The sequence below is a fragment of the Castanea sativa genome, chromosome 11, assembly GCF_040712315.1.
Source record: "Castanea sativa cultivar Marrone di Chiusa Pesio chromosome 11, ASM4071231v1".
Classification (NCBI taxonomy): Eukaryota; Viridiplantae; Streptophyta; class Magnoliopsida; order Fagales; family Fagaceae; genus Castanea; species Castanea sativa.
Window position 1 is genome coordinate 57,437,197 of NC_134023.1, and position 20,388 is coordinate 57,457,584.

Here is a 20,388-nt window from a genome sequence, read left to right on the forward strand (position 1 = left end):
TGTTGAAGATATTAATTAGTATTAGCCATTATAAGGATGTGCAATTCGCCATTAATTGAGCTATCACAGTATATCAAAGATGGTTAAGGACTTAAGGTCATATTATAATGATGTGGAATGGTTATTTTTCTTCTTCAATAAGTCTCACTCACTCATCTTCCAATTAAGGCTGCACCAAGGAAATGAGGACATTTTAACAGATGTATTCATTCATTTCATCAGGAATGTTTAGCACATGTGTAGTGTGCTGCACAGTCGACTTATCAAACATTTCATTTCTTCTTTCAATTTAATGATTTGGGTGTCCAGCTTTGAGTAATGTTTTGGGTGTTTATCAATTTTATTGGGTTCTTTTTTTTGCTATCTGGATTTGCTTATAATAGGGGTGCTTCTTAGTTATACCTTATGTACGTATGCCAAAATGCTGTTAAAGTATCTCTTTTGACTTGATAATGCTGGAACACGCATAGAATCGATTCGCTCTATGATTATTTCTAACTAATTTGTTACAATACCATACGGACAAATGTTACTGATAGAATTAGTTTTTAAAATTTCCCAATCAATGCTTTACATTCTTCAAGTGATCTTTCAATGATCCGAGGGACTTCTAAATAATCTGATTGAGAGGTTATCATGTTTGACTCAGATTAGCTTGAAACATGGACCACAAGTAAACCTTGGCCAAAACATGGTTCAGAATTAGCAGCTATGAACTACATTATAGTTATTAACAGAGCATAACAGGATAAATTCAGCATTAAACACCCAGAACAATTTAAATACTTCCATTACTTGCATAAACAAGAATAGGGACTTGATTGCCCTTCTTTAGTCCATTTTAATCCTTTCAAATTAGCTACTCAAAAAACCATTAAGTAATTAAGGCAACAATAATTCGATGGGAAGCTATTCACTCTACCATCAATCTTTGAAAAGGATTCAGGAATACCAATTGCAATGAGTAGGGGTGTTCGCGGTGCGGTGCGGCGCAGTGCAGTTTTGGGCCATTTTTAGCACCGTACTTTGCGATGCGGTTTAGCTAAAACCATAACTGCACCGCACCTTATTTTTGCGATCACATGTGAGGTGCGGTTTAGAGTTTAGTTAAAACCATAACCGCACCGCACCTCTTTTTTGCGGTCACATGTGCGGTACTATGTATAAGATGCGGTTTGAAATTGGTATATTTTTCAAATTTTGGGTTTTTCCTACCCAGCCCAAAATTAATTTTTCTCTTTTTTTTGGGCCAAGTTTTAAATTATTGAGCTAGTTTTTCTTTATTTTTGGTTGATTTTTCTAGTCAACACTTACTAAAACTATCAAACTTTTATTTTTTGAAAACTAGGATTATTAAACTATTAATAATATACTTAACGTTAAAAATAAATATATTAATATATAGAGAGGGTGCGGTACAGTTTATACGATTTTCTTATTATAAAACCGCAAACTGCACTACATCATGCGGTGTGGTGCGGTGCATTGTTACTTGCGGTGCGGTGCGGTTATGCCATTTTGTGGGAAATTTTGATGCGGTTTTTACGATTTTTGCGGTTTGGTGAACACCCCTAGCAATGAGTGTTTAATTCCCCAGACCCATTATAGTTTGTCATGTGCCTTCATTTTTGAGGATATTTCAATTGCACATCTTGGGATCAAAGAGGTTTTGTTATAATTCTATAGTCTCTTGAGCCAAGAATACGTTTCTGCCATTGTAGCTTTGTAGCTTTGCTATATCAACTAGTAGTAGCTTTGTTATTGTTATATGCCTCTGTAGTTTGTACGAAGTATTACAACGTGATATTGATCTGGCTCACTCATCTTTGATGGACTAGGACCCTTAATAATGAACCAGTATTATCGCTATTGCATTTACTTCCTACTTCACTAGAATGGAAGAAAGAAGGCATTGCATGAGTGATATATCTGCCTACTTTGGCCTTAGTAGCTTTAAGAATGCAAGCCATGTTAATCATCACCTTGTGGTTGTGGATTTTTAGCATATTTTGAGTAAAAAGGAAAGTTTCTTTAATTTCCCCCGAGTAAAAAGAAAGGTTTTTGAGATTTATCCATTTAACATTTGAATTAGGTTTTGCAACAAAGAAGTCTCTTGCAAAAGAAAGTGATTTCTCTTTGAGTTGGCTGTAATCTTCAAGGTTTTGCCCTTGCCCAATGGAAAAAATAAATAAATAAATAAAATAAAATTTAACATATGTTTCTCAAGGAAGGGCTACAATTGGATGGAGCTAACTTGAAGGTATTGAAGCAAACAATGAAAATGGGAGTAATAACATCAACTTCCTCCCTAAGCTACTTTCCCCTCTCACAATTAGAGTGGTTGTGCTTAGAAGAGGTTAACGATTTATTTTTATGTGCTTCAATACAATATGGACAGCGGCCAAAAAGAATTAAAAGTAAAGAGATGCTTCAAAAGCTGCGGATATTCAAGACAGTCAAAAGGACTAATTCTTTTTGAAATTTTCTCATTTAGAGTTCTACATTCATCAAGTACTCGTCCAATTGTCCAAGGTGCTCCTAAATATCTTATTGGGAGCATGATTGTATCTCAAAACTCTAACATATTGTTCTACATGTAAAAAATATTGCACTTGGCTGGATTAACTTGAAGCCTAAACCGTTGGTGAAACTTATCCATAACGTTCTAGATCACGTGGGCTAATTTCATTAAGAAAGCATAAATAGGCTAATTTCAACTTTCGAAACCTGGAACGATGTAAATACTTTTATTATAGACTGTTCAAAGAACCATTATCTTGGGGGCGTTATATATCTTGCAATCTTTGAAATGGCTTTGGAAATGCAATTGCAGTGAGAATATGAAGCCCCGCTATAGACTGTCATATGCTATGATGTGATTAACATTTAGTAAGAAGAAACTTGTACAGACCAAGAAGACGAGGAATATGAACCTGATAGTTTCACTGTCATCAATCGATTGCCCATACTGCATTATTTGCTCCCAACTGTACTGCAGATGACTGCACAATATAAAACTTATATCAATCGCACACAAAATTTAGTTAATAATAGAAGTAAACTACGATAGGAAAAATACTATACATGCCCCGCCTTTGGAGAAAATTGCTCTTTTTTTGTGGGTTGTTTTGCTCTGTTAACCAAAGGTTAAGAAACAAATCCCCAGCAACATAGTTTAAACACGATGAACACAGCATATTAACCTAATTTAATTTCTAGAAAATTGAAGTCTCTCAGTTTTTATGTTAGTTTCAAAATTAATCTGAACATAAAACTAGTCTCAAAGTGTGCAAGCGGCAAGCAATCAGATCACCAAATTGCAAATATTTCCTAAATCAAATATACAAGCAAACATTGGTTTATTTCTTATATTTTTAACATCTGCATCTTTTCAACAATCAAATATGAAAAAAAGAAAATTTTTTTTACAAAAGAACATTTAAAAGGAACCTAAAGAAGTACCCAAAAATGTAAATAATAGAATCAATACAAGCATATCTTATTGCTAATAAGTAATAAATTTTATTAGAAAAGTGCTTTCCTACTACATGGAGTGAATAAAAGGAATAACTACAAAGAAATAATTAATACAAGCAGATCTGCCACAAGTTTGTCGTCTTGGAGACCAGAAAAGGACATAAAGAATTTGGCTTGGTAAATTATTGCCAATGGAGTGACACTGTGTCCATTGAAGGATTCTTTATCATTAATTCATTATTAATGGTACTCTTAAAGGATTCTTTCCTTGTACTCGTGGTCTGCGGCAAGGGGATCCTCTTTCACCTTTGCTGTTTGTTTTGGTAATGGAGGCATTTAGTAGACTAATGTTAAACGCAAAGGAGGGTTGTCAATTGATGGTTTTTTGGTTTCATCAACTGGTGCGGATGCTATGGATATTTTACATCTGCTGTTTGCAGATGATACCCTGGACTTCCCATTAATTTGGCTGAAGTCTGAGATGGTTCCTATATGGAAATTCTGACTGGTACTTTGGGTTGTAGGATTTCAGATTTCCACTCTTCCTATGAAGTATCTGGGTCTTCATCTTGGTGCTCCTTACAAATCTTGTAGAATCTGGGATGGGATTATTTAGAAAATGGAGAAGAGGTTGGCGGGTTGGAAGAAAATTTATCTTTCATAAGGTGGTTGCCTCACCTTAATAAAAAGTACAATTTCAAGCCTCCCTACTTATTTCCTGTCTCTCTTTCCACTACCAGTCAGTATTGCTAACAAGCTAGAAAAGATTGGGGGGATCATAATGGAGAACACAAATTCCACCTGGTTAATTGGTCTACACTGTGTAAGCCAATACAACAAGGGGGCTTAGGTATCAGAAGTATCAAGTATGCTATGTTTTAATGGTGCTCTACTGCCCAAATGGCTACGGAGGTATGGTTTTGGAGAGGGAGTCCTTGTGGAGTAAGTCATTGACAGTAAATATGTTAAAGACATATGATCAGAAATCACTCCAAGGATCAAGCATTGATCACAGTTGAAACATGGGTAATTTCATTTGGGAGACACAAGAAAATAACTCCTATATAAAGGTTTGAGCTTTTTATTTGTTCCTTTTTTTTTACTTTCTTTTTTTCTTTTTTAAGTAATGCTTGTAAGAAGGTTTTCACACACCAACTTTTTCACGCACTCCAAATGCTCAAATTAACTAAGGTAGAGCTGAAGGCTTACCTTGTAAATTGAGAGCCAAATAAGACAAAGGCCATTAAAACAATCATTTGAAGTTAGAGAGTAGAGAAACTACAAGACATAAAGGTAAAACTTCTAAATTAATTCTATCCAAAACCGTATCCACCGAAGATACATTGCCCTTTCAAATCATAGATCTCTCTCAAATGCCATTATATCATTCAATTTATTTTACAAATAACAACATAAATATATTTTTTTTTTCTGGGTGAGTTATGCATGAACCCGGTGGGTCTTGAACTTACAGCCTCCCATATACTAAACAAAATTAAAATGAACAGCACAACGAAGGGATAATCAATGTTTGTTTAAACAACCATAATCACACCAAACAAAAAAGGAAACAAAGCTGATACATGTTGATATATGATGTGTGAAATACCTGAGGTTTTATAACTTCCTGAACACTTTCTGAGAATAATAAACAACACATGCCATGATACTAACATTAATACCATAATAACCCCTATTTGGTTTCCCTAAACAACACGAAAGCCGCTCAGAGTTTTGAGTTGAACACTTAACCCGCGTATAAAACAGTACCACAGGGGGGTCTTCTGTTACACTCAAAACCCCCCCAGAAGGTTTTAATGTTTACACAATTAACTTTATCACAAGGTTTTGAGTGTTAACACTCAAAACCTCAACCCGGGTAATGATAGTTAAATTGGGCAACTTTAGCATTCCACAAAGGATATTGGTTAGGCTTTTTAAAAAAAAGTAAATAAAGCAAAGATAAACATAGAAATCAGAGTTTACATCTAACAAACAATTTTAAACAAATGGGTGGAGATTAATGGAACTCTTAAGCAATACAGTGATGAAAATTTTACAAATTGTTAACAACTATGCCGTACCCATGTATGAAATTTGGGAAAATAATAAAAATCAAATGGTAAACCAAAAACAATTTAAGGGAAGAAAAAAAAAATAGTTGTATGCAATTTCAACTGGAATCGACGGAACAACATAAGAAGGCTTACCATGTTGATTTGTACGAAGAATTTCAAGCAAAACCTCAAAGAAAGCAATGAACGCTCCAATCTGGAATCGACAGAAGGAATGGAAGAGAGCTAGAGAGAAAGAATAGCATTACTCATACTCATACAGTACAGGTAGAGCACCACGGTTAATCGATGGTCCGGCCTGGCCCAATATCTGAGCTCGAATCAGTCAGTGTCGGCCCATAAGGCCCCAAATTCAGTGACCCAATATCGGATATAAACCAACTCCAACCAACCTTTTTAGAGAGAAAAAAAATTATATATAAAATTTTAAAGTATATATTTTTATAATTTTCTTTCTTTTTTGGCTTTTGTTAAGGGGGTAATTCTAGCGTACCCCTTTTTTTTTTGGGTATGGTACTTATTAGTAGTCAACTTGCTATACCAGGTTACCAAAATATCACATTTGATGGTATCATTCTCATATTGTGTAGTACTAATATCACATGTAACTGTACTTTTGTCACATTCGATAGTTCCCTTATTTTTTCTCACATTTGATAGTACCATCCTCACATTGTGCAGTACCAACATCACATGTGACTGTACTTTTGTCACATTCGATGGTTCCTTTTTTTTTTCTCACATTTGATGGTACCATCCTCACATTGCGTAGTACCATCATCACATGTGATTATACTTTTGTCACATTCAATGGTTCCTTTATTTTTTCTCACATTTGATGGTACCATCCTCACGTTGCGTAGTACCATCATCACATGTGATTATACTTTTGTCACATTCGATGGTTCCTTTATTTTTTCTCACATTTGATGGTACCATCCTCACATTATGTAGTATCAATATCACATATGACTGTATTTTTGTCACATTCGATGGTTCCTTTATTTTTTTCTCACATTTGATGGTACTATCTTCACATTGCGCAGTACCAACATCACATGTGACTGTACTTTTGTCACATTCGATGGTTCCCTTTTTTTTTTTCCTCACATTTTATAATACCATCCTCACATTGCGCAGTACCAACATTACATGTGACTGTACTTTTGTTACATTCGGTGGTTCTCTTATTTTTTTCTCACATTTTATGGTACCATCCTCACATTGTGCAGTACTAACATCATATTTGAGTGTACTTTTGTCACATTCGATGGTTCCCTTATTTTTTTTCTCACATTTTATAGTAACATCCTCACATTATGCAGTACTAACATCACATGTGATTGTACTTTTGTCACATTCGATGGTTCCGTTATTTTTTTCTCACATTTTATGGTATCATTCTCACATTGCGCAGTACCAACATCACACGTGACTGCACTTTTGTCACATTCGGTGGTTTCCTTTTTTTTTTCTCACATTTTATGGTATCATTCTGACATTGCGCAGTACCAACATTACTTGTGACTATTTTTTTTTGTTATATTTGATGGTTCCCTTATTTTTTTTTTATCACATTTTATAGTACCAGCCTCACATTTCGTAATACCAACATCACATGTGACTGTACTAACATCACATTTGACTGTACTAACATCACATATGACTATACTTTTATCACGTTCGGTGGTTCCCTTGTTTTTTTTCTCACATTTTATAGTACCAGGCTCACATTGCATAATACCAACATCACATGTGACTGTACTTTTATCACATTCATAATTTTCTTATTTTTTTCTCACATTTGAAGGTACTATCCTCACATTATGCAACACCAATATCACATGTCGGTGCACTTTTATGGAATTCCCCATGGAGTAGTACCATCGTTCTGCACTTTCGTATAAGAAAAATTGGATTCATAATCTCAGCCTTTGATTTAATCCAACAGTTGTAACTAGCTGCCACGTCATCGATTCGTGTCTCACCTAGTGTTGGGCTACCTTTCTTCACCTATCCCCTTTCTATTGTCTTCAAATTCACCAAATCCAATTTTCAAAACTTTTCTCTCTTCCAACAAGTTTAATCTCCATAACCATGGCTACAACTGGAAGCCTCCGAAGCCTGCCGACCATCACTGGCGGTGCTTGTCGATCTAACCTTCTCCTCTCTTAAGGTCCCTCTCTTTTCTCGTTTTCTCAAGTCTAGCCGTGACCAAGATTTTGCTTGCCCCAACACCACCATCTCTGGCGGTGCTTCTCAACAACGTCACCAACGCTAATGACCGTTGGGTACCCGCTCTTTCTCTTTAATTTATTTTCTTTTCTATGTGGGTTTTTTTTTTCCTCTTGTTTGCTCACTGATTTTGAGGTGAGAGGGATGAGATTTTGTTTTATGAATAACATTTTGTTTTATGAATAACATTTTGTTTCAGTTTTGATTAGCTTGATGAATGGGTTTTCTTGTTTGGATTTCTGGAATTAGCAATAACTGTTATTATTGGCATTTTTAAAGCTAGTTTTTAGGTGGGTATTGAAGATGTTTGTTGAAATGCCTCATAGAGTTTTAGTTCATCTCTCTGTATTCTGCCCCTTTTTTTTTTTTTTTATGCCAAAACTGTGATGCTATGTTTATGGAAATTGGATTTTTTTTTATTAGCTTGATTAATGGGCTTTCTTGTTGAGTGTAAAGCTTGATAGTTTTGCTTGAGTTTGAAAATTAGGACTTTGCAATATGGCCGAATCTGTTGTGATTGAATGAAAATGGGTTTTCTTGTAATTGTTGTGTGTATGGGTCTATTGGCTTTGGCATTTTGGAAATGTTGATACTAAATCTATGATTTTTTTCTTCTAATCTTGATTTCTTTGCCTAAGAGTATCCATTTCTTATTCCTTAGTTTCTTTCACTAAAACAGAACTATGATTCTTAGCTTGATAAAAATCTCTCAGTTTGAAGTTTGTTACAGTTGATCAGTTTTTTCTCATTCCCTATGTTATTACTGTGGTTTGAGTTGTGAAATGCACTGAAGATGTTTGAGAAAATATATGTTAGAAATTTGAAGTGATGTTAATCTAATTTATTCGTATGTTGTGTAGTCTTGAGGGAGATTCATCATAGTGATGTTAATGCCACTGAACCAGGTCTTCTTTGAAGCTGCCAGAATCTTGCAAGACTCCCTTAAGGCTCACAATGATGCACCAGTCCTAGTCCGGAATCCAGTCCAGTCTAAATGGTTTGTCCCAACACGGCCACGATACAAAGCCAACTTCGATAGAGCTCTATTCAAAAGCACTGACTTAGCTAGTTTGGGCGTGATAATTCGAGACACCAATGCCGCGGTCATAGGCGCTCTGTCAGTGCGAGTCCCACTCCCCCAGTCAATCGTTGCATAGAGAATTCTGGTATTTTTCTGCACATCAAAGGGGAATTTATTAAATAAAGCACATAATAAAGACATTATGACTAAAGTGATAAACACAGAAGGAACACAAGAATTAAAAATAAATTAATATCCTTAAAATTTATAACAAAATATTTAAATGCAAGCATTTTCTTAGCATTCTGCTTGGATTCTGATAATTTATGCAGAATACTAGACATGGTTTTGGTTGATAGATTACATAAATCGTAAATGTTGTATATGACCAAGACTTAAAAAGACATTTTAATTAACATGCACTCTAATAACAAAGTTCTTATGATCTAAAATATATGCCATTATTCATATAGGACATTTAAAAATCCAGCCATGTTTACAGCACCAAAAGACATCCAAACTTTTTATTCAAATTTATACTCTTAGAACTCAAGAGGAAGACCACAGGCCTACAAAATGTCCACTGCTATGCTGGACTGCATGCAAAATTACAATTTCAATAACAATAACTTCAAGCCCCTACACCCTAAAAGAAAGGGCCTGAGTACCCAATTCGTATATCCAACTTCCAAGTTCCAATCAGTACATTAACTAAGGGTCAATATGTGATAGACAAAGGAACTTCCCAGATTAAAGAAAAATATAATTTATTTCTATTGTAGCCTTACCATATTTTGCAAAGTACATGGTAATTCATGGGAGATACAAGAGCCACCCCACTCTGATTGAATGGAACAGGAGTGGCCTTAGTACGTACCCGTTATTTTGTATGGGATTGAACTAAAGGCTCCTAATTCTCTCAGGATAACAACATAAATGGGCAGATTTGGATAAGTTTGGATTTGGGATGGAAATTTTTCTAAAATTTGGTCAAGCATCATGTTATGAAAATCACTAATTGCGTATATTGTCATATATAAGTTAGATCGGATATGTACAACCATGTCATTCATAGATCATAGTTTTATATTGATACATTCTGCAATGACAAACTGAACTAGATATCCTGTAGTAGGTATGGTGATACATGTGATTCAATAAATGCTGGTTTCCAATCTTGTTTATCAAGGGATGAACCTACATGATCCACAAAATATGCACCTTTCCATTCTTTTCTTCTTTGAGCTATGAAGAACTTTTATTCTTTTTCCATTTAGGTGAACCAAAACCACAGACATCATTAAAGGTAAACCATAAACATCAAAGAATTTAGTTGAAACTTGGAAGCAAAATGAAGTAATGAACCAACTAAGATATTAAAAAAAATGCGTGAATCACAATTTCTGACTTCTAAGCTTTTGGACGGTCTTACATGTGTAGATTATTGCCTTTCTACTTTTTACTGTATCAATACCAACTCATTTAGTTTCATTGGTTTTTTCTTTTCTGCTAATATGCAGCAAAAGTGTTTGTTCCTTAGCCTCAAAGAAATGAACTCTCTTTCTATAACGAAAGATGTACAAACTACAAAGCCATCACGCATGCATTACCTGGATTTTTATTCATAAAGTCAAGAGGTGAGAGAAACTATAACCAGTTAATTTTTTTTTTTTTTTTTTTACTTTAGCATTATGGAATATGAAATGTGTACACTATGCACATTACATGAACACGTGCTATAGAGAGAGAGAGAGAGAGAGAGAGAGAAAGATGTGTTTTGATTTGGTTTGTCACACCTTAGCATTTTAATTGAATTGTAAGTACTAAGTACATAAGACAAGCATGAGAGGAAAAAGTCAATAATTCTACATTTTACACATTCGTTAAAGATGTTCTATATAAAGAACCTGTGGGGTAGAACTAGGATGAAGTGAAAAGAGATGCCATTACACAGCCAAATAACAATATATGTCGCTAAGATGAACCTGTGTTCTTAGATGCAGACCAGCCACAATTGCTTGTGAGTGATTTGATTGATAGTTCAACAATGCAATGGGATAGGGAGAAGATATTTGATCTCTTTGCTCATCCAACAAGAATGGAAATTCTAGCTATACCTCTGCCTATGACTGCCTCTCGGGACAAGCTGCTATGGAAGGAAAATTCAGCAAATATGTTTACTGTGCGGTCTGCATATCATGTTGCTTTAAAACTTAAGGAAAGAGTGAAGGCTGAACACTCAAGAGCAGTAACTGACTGGGCTATTTGGAAAAAAATCTGGACTCTACATGTTCCACCTAAGGTTAGAATGTTTGCGTGGCGTGCTTGCTCAAACATTCTACCTACAAGTGAAAATTTGCATCGGAGGAAAATAAAGGTTGATCCACAGTGTGAAGTTTGCTGCCAGTAAACTGAGTTTGCAGGTCATCTTCTTTGGGAATGCCCTTTGGCAAGGAATGTGTGGGCACTTTGCAGAGGAAAAAATACAAAAATGCTAAAATGATGCACAAGACTTCTTTGCACCATTTCGGATGCAAGCAGATCGGCTAACAAAGATGGAGTTGGACGGATGGGCAACGATCTCATGGGCTATATGGAACGCTAGAAACAAATTCTATTTCGAAAAGATCCAACACCATCCTAAAGCTATTATGGAGGGGGCAATTGCCTATTTGGACGAGTACCAGAAATTAGCTGCAGCAATGAGGACTCCTTAATTTGCTTGTAAACCTGTGTTATGAGTTGTTGAAAGGTTTAGTATTTGATGTAAGGTCTTTTGTGTTTTGATATATTTCTCTCCAGCAATGTGCAGTTCTGAAATGTGTTGTTATGGCCATGGTGTGCTGCTTTGGTCTTTAGTGTCTTTTTTTGGTATATGGTCTTTAGTGTTTTGATGTATTCAGTCAAGCAATGTGGAGCTCTGAATCTGTACTGATAGGGCCATGGTGTGCTGTTTTGGTTTTTAGTGTGTTTTGGTAGTTGGGCTTTAGTGTTTTGCTGTTAAGGCCTTGGTGTGGTGTTTGGTTTTTAGTGTTTGGTGTATTTCTCTACAGCAAATGTGGAGTTTTGAACTGTGTTGTGCCCATGGTTGTGTATCCGATTATAATTTCCTTATAGTAATAAAATTTCTATCTTTATCTAAAAAAAAAAAAAAAAAGTTTTGCTCTAGACTGAAGATGATGTGATGTAATTTTTTGATTAAGCAAGTGTTGTACATAGTTGGATTTTTAATTCAGAAAGGGGGATTGAGCCAATCATGATGGTAAGTCGTTTATTCGGTATCATCTTGATTCAGAGTACCTCACCTCACCTAGGAAAAACCAAAGCTAAAATAAACTCTCAATGAGAAATAATGTTAACCTGATTTTTCACAGTAACTGGACTAAAAAAGAAAAAAGAAAAATAGTTAGCTAATCCTAATTTGAAAGTAATCACTGGGCTAAACTTGAAACTATCTGTGTAGCATCTGTTGTTGCTATTCAGAATTGGAGATGACTATACCCTGTACTCTGTAATTGTTGTTGAGGTAAAGGTGTCAGAGTTGCTATATCTTTGTCAAACAAACAAGTGGGTTTCGGTTTTTGTCTCTTGCTACATTCTCTTTCTCTAGGTGTAGTGCTACTCTACAACTTCTGCAGTAATGTACAAATGCTTTGGGAGCTGGGGGACCAACTATTCGTTACTCAAGTTGAGAGATCGCTTTGTTACTGACTAATTCCCAGTTGAATCCGTGCCTTTGTCACCAACTGGCTCTATGCAGAGCCACACTGCTAGAAAGTAGAAAGTAGAAACTAATGCTAAATGAGGGACACAATTTTGATACAGGAGATGATCTAATTAGGAAGGCTGTTTTTATTACAACTTCAATTTATGGTGAACATCATCCAGATAAAATATCTGCTCCTGAAACCAACTCTACAATTGGAAACCAACTCTAAAATATAGCACAAACCAACACTAAAATTGGTGTTCTTACTGCCAAGGTGGTTGAAAAAAAAAAAAAAAAAATCTCCTAAGTCCATAGGTTCATAGTATCGTGTCCTCCCCACACTCCCAACCAAATCAGTTGAGAATTCCAATCTCTGCCACTCAAAACTTGAAAATGCCAAAGAAGTTGGCAGAACCAGCAAATGGTGCATTACCCTATAATAAACTTAGTTATAAAATTTAATATGTGATGGTTACTCTTTTTTCAACTAATAAGGACATCTTCTACAACTCCTAGTTTAGAAAAATCCTAGTGCTCACTTATATCTTTGTAATCAAATACTCTGCAGGTAAGGCTTAACTTAGATTTTAATTAAATGGGGAAGCAAATGAACATTTTAAAGTATGTTCAAATGTGAACTGAATGATTTCTAAAACTATTTTTCAAACATTCTGATTGTGGGAGAGAATTCACCCACTAGGTGGTGCATGTTAACATCATTATGTAGCATGTACCGCATTCAAACACCTAGATGACTCAAATCATTTATGGTCTGCATTTAATATTCCTAATTTTCTAATGTCTTTAAAAGACACTTGTAATGCATTAATTTATATAAGAGAGACCATACCTTGAGTATATGCTGGTAGCCAGGTTCAGCCTCAGCCTCAGACTATTTTTGTAGAAGTGTTAATTTTATCCCAACTTATGGATAAGGGTTCCCACGTCTCACTCAAGTTTCACGTCTCACATACCAAACTCAAAAGTGTAAAGATTTTTTTTTTTTTTTTTTTTTGAGAAACCAGTCTGTGAGACAGACCGATGCGTTTATTAAAACATAAGAAAACTAATCAAACAGAGCAAGGGGGATAATGTCCCCAGGTAATTCTTCAACCCAAACCTGATGTTCTAGTTCTAGCCCAGCCCAAGATTTCTTTGCCAAAGCCCTTCGGTGTAAAGATTAATTTGTCAAATATATAAGAATCAAAACTCAAACAAAACAATAATATCATAAACCCACAAAGTTTAGAGAAATAACATAAACCCAAGTGCCATTTCACGAACATTAACACCCTATTTGGTTACTCAAAAAAAAAAATCAAGAAAACCCCAAAAAAAAAATTCGTGTCTTTAACGCCCTACTCTCCAAAACTGTTTGTTGGGCAAAATTGAGTGGACATTCACATTACTGCTTTTATAAGACCCAGATAAAGAAAAAAACCCAACTTTAATTTTTTCGACTCCTACCTTTTTTTCTCAACAACCAAACGTGGTATAATGAAAAACCCAATATAAACCCTAAACTTTCATAGTGATTAGTTGAACCCAGGAGAAAGAATAGTCAATAAAAGTTGGAGATTGAGATGGAAACAGAGAACCTGAAGATTGTGGGTGTCACCGCCGATTTAGAATGGAAGAGAAGAAGCGCCGCCGAGTTGGATTGGATATGAGTGCGCCGCTGATTTGAATATGGATTGGAAGTGAATAAGCTAGAGAGCGGCGCCGACGAGTGGTTTAATGTGACTCGCCACCCTAAAATGTGATGATAAAATCATTAGCTACACTTATTTTTGTCATTTTGATAGACTTAATGGTACGCATTAGATAGGACTAGCATAATGAAGTACATTGAAAATAAGATAAAGTAAAATGACTAAAATGGGAAAAAAATTATATGATTAAATTGCAACTATATCAAAGTTAGGGGGTGTTTGGTGGTTGTTTTCAAACAACTATTTTCAGTTTTTAAATAATATTTCATGCATTTTCACACACTTTTTCGTCCACACGTATTTTTATAAAAATTTTCAAACAACAATTTTCAGTTTTTAAACACATGTACCAAACGAGCCCTAAGGGGTTCGATTTGGGTCTAGTGTCCTATACATTGGGTCCGATAGGATGTAGGCATGTTTCTAGGAATTGTCACGTGGTAGCATCCCATTAGTTCCAATGCAACTAGACCTAAGCCTGCCCCCAAAGTTAGAGGATATACCTTGTAATTTAGCTTTAAAAATTATTATTGCTTAACTAATTATTACTCGGATAAAAATTCTAAATATTGAGTTATCATTCAAATTTCTAAGCATAGCAACACGTCACCCTTTTCAAATTTCATTATGGATAATAACTTTTAGGCCAACGTTTTTTTTTAACCAAGTTTTCCGGCTTAAAACTAATAAATAACAATCAATCAATTACCCACACATATTTAACTATATAATTTATTTTTCCCATAAAAAAAACTATATAATTTATCAAGTGATAAACAAATCACATGACAGTGAAATAAGTCATATAGTTAAAAGTTAAAACTACATGTGAGTAGGAATTGATAGGTCATGTAGAAAAGTTTCTCTACACCAATATGTAACCATCATGATGGTTAAATATTGGTGTAGAGAAACTTTTCTCTAAACTAGTTTTTTTTTTTGTGGTTATTTTTCTTAATATTCTTCACCATTCTTTACCAATACAATCCAAGAGGCACCATATTTAAAATTAAAGAGAGAAAAAATGATCGATTTAAAAAAAAAAATTAGAATAAAAAGCGATAGAACAATTTATTATTGCACTAGAAGCATCAAAAAGGGTTGAATAAAGCCAGGGCACTCCTCTAAATGCACTTACTGCTATAAACGAAGTATTTAATTTTCAAAATTATTTAATTAATTTTATTACGAGCACAAGTCGAGTTTGAGTCTTTCAACAAACTAAATTACATGTTTAAGCTTTATTTATTTTATTATTAAACAATTTTTTGAACTTATTTATACGTTACAATGACTAAAATTTTGTGTTCCTTCACAAATATATGTTGATAATTAATAAATAAATTATAATTTGAATTATATTACTTGAGTTACATAGTTATAATGATTTTTGTTTTAAAACTTACAAAATATTACGTTCACTAACCTTATGTAAAAACACAAATTGGTCTCTAAGCTCAAAAGGTAAAAGGATCTAGGCCCAAACAGTCAATACAATGAATTTGTAGAGAGTGGGTTAGAAAACTATGCTCTAATGAGTGGGTAACAATTACAATGGATCCAGATGACAATAAAGTAAAGATAGATTGGCTTTATCTAAAGAAAATCGCCTTCGGCACAATCCGAGGAGATCAGTTCTTGTATAAATCTCTTGTTGCTATAGTATTTTTCTCTTAATTTTCCAATCGCTTTTCCTCAAGGTCTTCTTTCTATTTTATACTATCTTCCTCCTTTCATCTCTACTCTCCACATGTAGATTAGATTGCTGGTGTTGATCCTTGTCCTATCAGCACCTTCCTGAAGTCTTTAGAAGTAGCTGTAAGGCTGAAAATTACTATTCAGGTATCACTTCCTCATTAATGCGGCCAGAGAGTTAACTACAGAGCATTCAATGTAGTGGTAGCAGCTTTCTCTTAAATATTTCATAGCTTTCCTTTGTCCTGTGCTTTCATGATGTATATTTTCATCATTAGAATCTCCTGAAACGTGGCTGCTAAATGGCAGTTTGCACCTTCTGACCTCTACTTTGCTGTTCAGGTATCACTTCCTCATTAATACAGCCAGAGAGTTAGCTACAGAGCATTCAATGCAGTGGTAGCAGCTTTCTCTTAAATATTTCATAACTTTCCTTTGTCCTGTGCTTTCATGATGTATATTTTCATCAATAGAATCTCCTGAAATGTTGCTTCTAGATGGCAGTTTGCACCTTCTGACCTTTACTTTGCTCAGCCGATGAAGCATCTCTCCTCAGACCACTTTCTCAAACCTTCATGACCAGAACCCTTTCTTTATTCATTAATGCTGACTTCCATAAAAACGTTTACCCATCCTCGAACTACTAGATGTCCTCGGATTGAGCCCCCGGCCCAACATATATATAAATATATACTACTGGGCCTATTATCCTTACACCTTGTATTAGTAAAAATTACATATCAAAGTCAATAATTTTGTATACAATATATTTATGAGTTATAACTAATTTTAATATTAAGAAATTAAGATTTTTGGCTTAAAAAAAAAATTGTATTTACACCCACACACATATATATTAGTGCATGAATATGTTTTTAGCTTATTTTAGTTTGTTTATCACTATAATAATTATGAATCCTAAATAAAAATTCTTGACTTTGTCACTGCTTATTTGATAACAGTTATGATGATTTGGAAAAAATGTCAACTTTTGACACAAAACCTCCGTATCTTTACTATTAACAAAGAGAATTATAAAGTCATGTATTATCCTATTCTAACAAGCCATCTCTTTCTTCTAAACTACTACTATATTCTCTTAATTATAAAAAATTATATTCATTTTTAATATTCAATAATTAATCTTAAGCATATGCATTGTAATAAGAAGATCAATTTATATATAAAAAGATAAAATAAATCATATCTAAAATGAATATTTATGAATGCTATGAAGTATGGTACTATAATTTTTGACAAGCTAGGAAACCAATTTTTTTTATTAAACAAAAATCAGTAAAATATATCACTACAAACGACATTAATAAACGGATAACTTGAGAGTCTCTAATTAAATTGAAAAGATAACTTTGACCACAACTTTTTTTATTATGAAAAAAGAAAAGAAAAAGGGGAGGCATAACTGCAATTAAATTCAAAGCACATAAGAAAAGAAGGGAGTCTTAAGTGATTTGTATAGAATAAAGTGAATTAAACCACCTTTGTTCCTTTCACCTCAAAATTTCATTTTCTTTCGAGGACTTGGCATTAATGACAATTGCTTCTATCCTATCTACCCTCTAGAATCCTTCTTCTTTTCTTTTCTAAGTTGGCAAGATTTGAATCTATTAATCTATATTCTCTAATAGGGTTGTGTGTGTTTGGGTACAATTTATATAAGCTAGTTTTTTTTTTTTTTTTTTTAAACTTTTATTTACGGGCTGCTATTGCATACTCTGAGAGTATGCTCCCTCTTTGGCATGAATGGGTGGATCCAATGGTGGGTGGGACTCACCCCTTTGTGAGATGGAGTATACAATAATTTTTATTTATGTACAATTTTTTAAAACCTCAATTTTTTCTTACATTTTCAAAGTACAAGTATATTTTAGCACAGTTTCATCAAAAAACTAAACAAATTGTAAATAAAAATTTAGGAAAATGTAATTATCTCTATATATTAAAAGGATTTGGAAAGTTAGTGTGGGGGGCAAAAAGATCCTGATGGGAACGTGGGCCTTTTGGGCCGTGTTAAGGAAGGCCGACCTGATCCTGGGTTTAGAAATTGTTAGTACTATGGGTCGGCCCATACGCCGAGGATCCGAGGATCCAGCCGAGGGTGACCTTATCCTCGGATGAACACCGAAGAATTCGGGATTTCATAGTAAAGATTAGGGGATGACATGGTTAAGGCCAATGGTTAAAAGGGGGGAACCCTAGAACGCCCCAGAAGTACCGATGTTGAAGAAATGTCAAAGATAAAGGCTGCTACCTCCACATTAAAGACCCTGCACCTACCACCCTGGCCGCATTTATGGGGAAGTGACACTGAACGAACAGAAGAGAAACTTCTGGTTACTATTCAAAGGCACTGAGAAGGGAAATATCTAGGCTAAGGGGGAGGTGGGGCAACACGTGTACAAAGTGTTCAAAAGAGGAGTATTTAAGGAGAAACCGGGAATAGAAAGACGGACGGACTTTTTGTAATCTAAAGAAGAAAAAAGACAAGGAGAAAGATATAATAGAAGAACAGCTCTCGGCTTAAGTCCGAGGAGGCCAATTTACAATATCACTTGTTGTTTCTAAGTATTTGCAATCTTTAATTTGTCATTTAATCCCCACACACTTCTAACCTGGGTTTCAAGCCCACCCTCTACAAATTCATATTGTTTAAGGCTCATTGGGCCTTGGCCCATAACTGTTATTGGGGCCAGGTGCATTTGTGCACTTACAGTTAGTTAAATCATTTTTTACTGTCAAAAATACCCCTAATTTAATTAACTTATCATTATTCTTGAAACATAAGAAATGAGGTTAAAACAATAAATTGACAAAAATTAAAAACAAAAAACCTACCCATGTTTATAAAACTACCCCATATTCTATAAAACTTCTCACTTCCCCATGTACACAACCAAAACTACCCCATGTTCCTATAAAAAAAAACCTACTCCATGTTCTAAAAAAAAAAAAAACTACAACAAGTTCCTTTAAAAAAAAAACTACAAAAAAATAGCCTCATTGCACTCACAAAGCACATGTGATGAGGCTCATATAAATTATTGTTCTATAAATTATGAATTTTAATTAATTAATTAATTTATATTCTCAAGAACAAGAGTTCCCAAACAAACACAAGAAATTAGAACAAAGGCTTTTCAATCGTACTCATACACACACTCTCTCTCCGTAACTGTGGAATTAGAACAATTACATGTGGTGTAGGGATTAATTGATGGGGAAAGATTGAATGTGGAAGAAGCAATTCTGTAGAAAATTAGCAACAATGCAATGTTGTTTTATTTAATAGATTGGATGGTAAAAATATTCTCATTATCTTTCAAAACCTTAGTATTGTTATCATGCTAAAAACAAATAATCTATCTTTGATGCATTCAATTTTTTATTAGTTATCATTTGAGCCCACTATATCTTCAGTTTTTTACTTACAAATAATCACTCTCCAAATCAACCATTTATAAAAATGTCCAGCGTTCAGCGTTACCCAAACATACGCTTAGAATAAAAAACTACATTTTCTTTGGTCATAATTATTGAGGCTAGCTGTGGTGGAATTTTTGGTTCCGCGCTTTGTTAATGCTGACCTGACCACGTATAATTGCTCATTTTTATGTGTGATGCTATTGCTACCACCAATAAGAGGACAATTTATTTTTTTGGTTCCGCGCTTTGTTGTGTTGCTAAAAACAAATATTCTCTATTTGATGTACCCAATTTTTTACTAGCTAATAGTTATCATTTTTTTACTTATAAATAACAAATTTTCAAATCTTACATATATTTAAGAAGATTTTTATGCATGTATAAACATAAATATATGTTTTTTTAAAAACCTATATACATAAATATATACTTAAATCTAGCATCATGCTATGATAAAAAAAAAGACAGAAAATCGAGCATGATGTTAATTTTATTTATGAACATGTTATTAAATTTAAGGGATGCTTAACAGTTGCTAATCATAAACTCAAGTTTGAGCTGGACTCAGCAGCTCGATCCATTTCTGATAAAAAGAAAAGGTTGGTTGATTCATTTAAATCCTAAAAGTTATAAGTTTTCACAATACTGCTTGCCACAGCTGCTAACTGCGTTCACACTAATCACATGTACTCGGTTTCCCACTCCCTCTTTGTAAATGATTAACACAGTAACACGACCCCAGCAAAAGGAAAGGAGAAAAAACAGTCTAAAGTTTTACAATAAAAAACAACTTTTTCTCTGGGCATAATTATTGAGGCTAGCTGTATCTCTCATCACTTTCACTGCTCCACAAACCGCACACGGTTTCCCACTTCCACTTTGTAAATACTATAATATTGACACGACCCCAGCAAGAGGAAAAGAGAAAAAACAGTCTAAAGTTTTACAATTAAAAAACAACGTTTTGGTTGGGTATGATTATTGAGGCTAGCTGTTCTGGAATTCTTGGTTTTGTGCTTT

General features: G+C 34.3%; 1 long non-coding RNA gene across 1 annotated transcript; it reads right to left on the reverse strand.

Moving 5' to 3' along the window:
- Positions 1 to 8,583: 8,583 nt before the first annotated feature.
- LOC142615052 (uncharacterized) lies at positions 8,584 to 14,248 on the reverse strand. The gene is made up of 2 exons (XR_012840647.1): positions 14,116 to 14,248; positions 8,584 to 8,961 (listed from the first exon to the last, which is right to left on the reverse strand). It is a non-coding gene; the product is annotated as an uncharacterized LOC142615052 (long non-coding RNA).
- Between the last annotated feature and the right edge of the window lie 6,140 nt (positions 14,249 to 20,388).